Consider the following 6,240-nt stretch of genomic DNA (forward strand, 5'->3'; position numbering starts at 1 on the left):
GTCTTAAACATTTTTTTTTTTTTTATCAAGTAATGTTTTGTCAAAAAAAAAGGTTCTTGGATTTTTGACTTAATGCTTCAAAATGTCAAATAACAGGTTGTGTAAGGATGTGAAAAAAACGGACATTTGTTTGATAAAAACAGTAGGATAAATACACATGTAGGTAGAGTCCATCTCATTTTTCTTTCTCTAAAAATACATGCCTGGAGACAGTTCATAGCCCCAGCTATTTAAAAGAGCATTCTGCGATTGGTACATCCATTTAGGATTTGTTATGAATACCCATTGATTCTTGAAGAATGTAACTACAAATGCCTCATAAGATTAGTTTTAAACTGTCGTTCTCCTCATAACCCAAAATTATGAGCTTGTTTACTTAATTGTTCGTAAACAATGTAACTGTAAACACAGATACCATGGGTAAAACTATAAGATTTGTTGTGTGACAAAAAGACAACAGTTTTCTCATCACTGTTATTAAGTGTCCCTGTGTTGTATCACACTCATAGGCGGAAATCCCAGGGGGACGGGGGGACACGACCCCCCCATCTTGGGAAAAATATGATTTGTCCCCCCAATATATCACTGTAAACATAACTATGTAATTTCAATAATTTTAATAATACGCAATGAAAGCACTTGTGCTGATTATAGACACTTAATAGCGCGTTTAAGTTTCAAAAGATTGCGACCCCCCCCGCCTTTGCCTCACAATGGTTTGATCCACTGCCAGTTCTTTAGCTGGCATGGTAATAGAGGGTTCGTAACTACTGTCCGAAAGGGACAAGTACGTAACTGACGTGAGGTTAATCCAGTCAATCCATAGCAGGTCCATAGCAATGTTATTTATTTATTTTATGTTGGCAGGGTTCACACACTAGCTGAATTTGCAGAGCTAGCGCGCAAACTAAAGCAAACATTAACTATCAAGCTAGCTAGTACCTATTCCATTTATGTGGCGTCGTCAAAGATAGAATCTTTGCTATCATCAGTTTATTCCAAGATCAGCATGCAGCTGTAGTGCTTCGACGTCCCTGTGATAAGGTTAGCGATAAACTGAAGTCCAAACTGAACAGAACAGAACTACACTCTCTTCTACCATTGTCTTAATATATATAATGGTCTCGTTGCAAAAAGATAAATTGTCGCTAGTGAACTTTTTTTATTTTATTTATTTAACCTATTTAACCAGGTAGCAAAGATTATAGCAAACACACAGAAACGGAATTGGTGCTCGCAGCTTTACAAATTCAGCTATTGTTGGAAGCCAGCCAATATGAAACAAACTATTTAAATTACAAAAGGTTGCAGCATGTGTTGTGTAAATGTGTGTGTGTGCAGCTAGGCCAGCCAGCCAGCCAGGTAGAAAAATGGCGAACATTTAGAAGAAGACGGACATCAAGAGTATTTGTCAGTACACCAAAACGCATAGTAAGAACTCTAGTATCCTAATATCTCAAAGACAGTTGATAAAATGTTTATAAGAAAGAAGTGAAATGCTAATGGAAATGTTTCACAATGATGTCATTAGGCAGAGCAGGCAACAGATGGCACACAGACAGCAGAGCTGGGGACAGATATGCAGAGACAGACTGGCAGACAGGGAGTCTCAGGTAAGTTTGTTGAGTCTTTGTTTGGCAACATTATGAAAGGTTCTAAAAAAATTTGACTTGTAAAATAGGGACATAATTGGAAAATCCATGGATACCCCACTCTCAACTTAAACTGGTGACTAAACTAAGATTTGTTTACGGCAATGGTATTGCTGTTGTGATTAATTTGTGAGTTTTGGGTACCGGTAGTTAGGAGTACGGCAAACACCTTATTATTTTCTAGGAGACAGACTGAGTCAGTTAGGGTAGTGAAAGGGAAAGAGCCAGGGAGAGAGACTTCAGAGGACAGTGTCACAGCCACGGCAGGACCAAGTGTCACCCTTGTTGCCAGCAGCACCAGTATAGGGGACAGTGGCACAGCATTGTCCAGTTACCACAGTGATGGCACAAAACCATATCAGCCAACACAATTATAGAACCGCAAACTCTTGCCAACAGAGTGTTGACGTTCAAGAGAGATGGTTTCGCGATTTCCCCTGGCTACATTATAATCCATCAATAAAAGGAGTGTGTGTTTTCACTGTAGCCAAGGGTTTTCAAGCCAGCCATCTTTTGGCCAAAGAGCTGATGCTGCCTTCATTAGTGCAGGATTTAGGAACTGGAGAAAAACCATTGAAAAAATTCACAGCACATCAAAATTGCCAAACCCCCGCCACTTTGTAATGTAACAGCACACCAGCTAAATCCAATCAGTGTCCAGTTATGTCCAGCGCGTGGGGTAAACAGCAGGAGGACGCAAGGCATTGCTTGATGAAAATTGTTTAGTTCGGTGCGGCATGTAGTAAGACAGGGACAAGCCTTTAGAGGCCACACGGATGACAGTGGGAATTTATACCCAGATTTTGAAACTCTAGGGCAGAAGAGGATGATCCCATTTACTGAAGTGGTTAACAGAGCGTACCACAATGTACACAGGCCCCAAAGCACAGAATGAAATTCTGAACATCATGGCCAATAGTCATTCGAGGCATTTGCAGCTGAGATAGGTCTCTTCCGATTGTACAATTTCATTAATTGTTGATGGTACTCAAGATGTCTCTGGTGCTGAAACAGGAGAATGTCTGTCTGCGTTTGTTGACCATGACCCATGTCCCTCACAAGGAGTTTAATGGCTATACAGGGGTGTCGGAGACAACAGGCGAGGGGCATTTGCGAAAGTGGCAACTGAAGTGTTGTTGAGGCTCAATTTGCCCCATGTCTGGCTTACGGTGGGCAGAGTTACATGGTGCCTCAAACATGGGCAGGAAAATACACAGGTGCACAGGCAATTGTGAGAAGGCAGCAGCCATTAGCCCTCTATGTCCATTGTGGAGCACACTGTGTAAATCTGATTACACCAGGCTGGCTGCTCAGCCTCCCCACTTATCCGGGATTCCTCTCTTGGGTCCATCAGTTAGGTGTCCTCTATGGCCAGTCAGGAAAGTTTAAGAGGCATGTTTGAATCAATTGCCACGTCCAAAGAAAACACACTGCCCACCCGGGAACCCCTATGTGTCAACAAGGTGGACGTGCGGAATACTGCTATTAGAGCTGTGCTAGGGCGAGATGAGCGGGTACTAAGCAGCCTAGAGGAGAGTAGTTTTAGTACATGACAGTACACGACAGTAACACTTACAAAATGATTATTTCATGTTATTTTATTTAAAATTGCATACTTGTGCGACATACTTGTCCATAGCTGCTGTTTGAAGAGTTGAGACACCGACTGAAGAATGGTGTGAAGGGGGTGAAAATACTAATGCTCAAACCCAACACAAACGATCCACCGATACATACATGCACAAAACTACTCTCCTCTAGGCTGCTTAGTACCCGCTTCATTACTGCCCTTAGCACAGCTCTAAATAGCAGTATTCCGGCCACAGTCCACCTTGTTGGGACATAGGGGTTTCCGGGTGGGCAGATGTGTTTTCTTTTGGACGTGGCAAATGATTCAAACATGCTCTTAAAACTTTCCTTGACTGGCCATAGAGGACACCTCATTAACTGATGGACCCAAGGAAAGGGAATCCCGGATCAGTTGGGGAGGGCTGAGCAGCCAGCCTGGTGTAATCAAGATTTAACCACCAAAGTGTGCTCCACAAATGGACATAGAGGCCTAATTGGCTGCTGCCTTCTCACAATTGGCCTGTGCACCTGTGTATTTTCCTGCCATGTTTGAGCACCATCGTAACTCTGCCCACGTAAGGCCAGACATGGGCCAAATGAGCCTCAAACAACACTTCAGTTGCCACTTTTTCCGGCATGTGCCCTCGCCTGTTGTCTCCGACACCCTTGTAGTAGCCCAATAAAACTCCTTTGTGAGGGGAACATGGTCATGGTCAACATAAACGCAGACAAGACATTCCTTCCGCTTCAGCACCAGAGAAACATCTTGAGTTACCATCAAAAACCAATTAATGAAAATTGTACAATCGGAGAGAACCTAATCTCAGCTGCAATGCCTCAAGACTATTGGCCATGATGTTCAGAATTTCAATTCTGTTGCTTTGGGGCCTGTGTAACATTGTTGCGTTACGCTCTGTTAGCCACTTCAAGTAAAATGGGATCATCCCTCTTCTGCCCTAGCTTTTCAAAATCTGGTATAAATTCCCCACTGTCATCCGTGTGGCCTCTAAAAGGCTTGTCCCTGTCTTACTACATGCCGCACCGAACTAACCAATTTTCATTCAGCAATGCCTTTGCCGTCCTTCCTTGCTGTTTACCCCACGCGCTGGACATAACTGGACACTGATTGGATTTAGCTGGTGTGCTGTTACAATTACAAAGTGGCGGTGGGTTTGGCAAATTTTTGATGTGCTGTGAATTTTTCCAATTGGCTTTTCTCCAGTTCCTAAATCCTGCACTATGAAGGGCAGCATCAGCTCTTTGGCCAAAGATGGCTGGCTTGAAAACCCTTGGCTAAACAGTGAAAAACACAACACTTCCTTTTATGTGATGGATTATAATGTTAGCCTAGGGGAAATCGCGAAACCATCTCTCTTGAAACGTCAACACTCTGTTGGCCAAGAGTTTGCGGGTTCTATAAAATTAGTGGGTGTGGCTGATATGGTTGTGCCGAATCACTGTTGGTAACTGGACAAGCTGTGCCCACTGTCCCCATACTGCGGTGGCTGCTGCAACAAGGGTGACACTTGGTCCTGCCGTGGCGGCTGTGACACTGTCCTCTGAAGTCTCTCTCCCTGGCTCTTTCCCTTTCACTACCCTAAACTGACTCAGTCTGGTCTTCCTAGAAAATAAATAAGGTGTTTGCCGTACTCCTAACTACCAGTACGCCCAAAAAACTACACAATTATCCACAACCAGCAATACCATTGCCGTAAAACAAATCTTAGTTTAGTCACCATGATTTAGTGAGAGTGGGTTATCCATGGCATTTTCCAATTATGTCCCTATTTTACAAGTCAAATTTTTTTTTAGAACCTTTCATAATGGTGCCAAACAAAGACTCAACAAACTTACCTGGAGACATCCCTGTCTTGCCCAGTCTGTCTCTGGCATATCTGTCCCCAAGCTCTGCTGTCTGTGTGCCATCTGTTGCCTGCTCTGCCTAATTGACTATCATTGTGAAACACCAACCCCCCCCCCCCCCCCCCTTTTCCATTAAAGCTTTCACTTCTTTCTTATGAAGCCATTTTATTTCAACTAGTCCTTTGAGATATTAGGCATACTAGAGTTCTTACTCATGCGTTTTGGTGTACTGACAAATACTCTGATGTCCGTCTCTTCTAAATGTTCGGCCATTTTTCTACCTGGCCTGGCTGGCTGGCCCTAGCTGCACACACACACATTTACCACAACACATGCTGCAACCTTTTGTAATTTAAAAAGTTTGTTTCATATTGGGCTGGCTTCCAACAATAGCTGAATTTGTAAAGCTAGCGAGCACCAATTCCGTTTCTGTGTGTTTGCTATAATCTTTGCTACCTGGTTAAATAAAGGTTAAATAAAATAAAATAAAAAAAGTTCACTAGCGACAATTTATCTTTTGCAACGAGACCATTATATATATTTAAGACAATGGTAGAAGAGAGTGTAGTTCTGTTCTGTTCAGTTTGGACTTCAGTTTATCGCTAACCTTATCACAGGGACGTCGAAGCACTACAGCTGCATGCTGATCTTGGAATAAACTGATGATAGCAAAGATTCTATCTTTGACGACGCCACATAAATGGAATAGGTACTAGCTAGCTTGATAGTTAATGTTTGCTTTAGTTTGCGCGCTAGCTCTGCAAATTCAGCTAGTGTGTGAACCCTGCCAACATAAAAATAAATAAATAACATTGCTATGGACCTGCTATGGATTGACTGGATTAACCTCACGTCAGTTACGTACTTGTCCCTTTCGGACAGTAGTTACGAACCCTCTATTACYWTGCCAGCTAAAGAACTGGCAGTGGATCAAACCATTGTGAGGCAAAGGGCGGGGGGGGTCGCAATCTTTTGAAACTTAAACGCGCTATTAAGTGTCTATAATCAGCACAAGTGCTTTCATTGCGTATTATTAATATTATTGAAATTACATAGTTATGTTTACAGTGATATATTGGGGGGGACAAATCATATTTTTCCCAGGATGGGGGGGTCGTGTCCCCCCCGTCCCCCCTGGGATTTCCGCCTATGAGTG

General features: G+C 42.8%; 1 long non-coding RNA gene across 2 annotated transcripts; it reads left to right on the top strand.

Annotated features, from left to right (window-relative positions):
• Window positions 1-780: 780 nt before the first annotated feature.
• On the top strand, window positions 781-1,620 carry LOC139023872 (uncharacterized). Of its 2 annotated transcripts, none has more exons than XR_011475093.1 (3): window positions 781-829; window positions 1,342-1,431; window positions 1,532-1,620. It is a non-coding gene; the product is annotated as an uncharacterized lncRNA (long non-coding RNA). The 2 variants fall into 2 exon arrangements; XR_011475092.1 differs by lacking the exon at window positions 781-829 and adding an exon at window positions 837-1,044 and having other exon boundaries at window positions 1,532-1,619.
• The last annotated feature ends 4,620 nt before the right edge of the window (window positions 1,621-6,240 follow it).

Source organism: Salvelinus sp. IW2-2015, unplaced genomic scaffold (genome assembly GCF_002910315.2).
Source record: "Salvelinus sp. IW2-2015 unplaced genomic scaffold, ASM291031v2 Un_scaffold61, whole genome shotgun sequence".
NCBI classification, from domain to species: Eukaryota; Metazoa; Chordata; class Actinopteri; order Salmoniformes; family Salmonidae; genus Salvelinus; species Salvelinus sp. IW2-2015.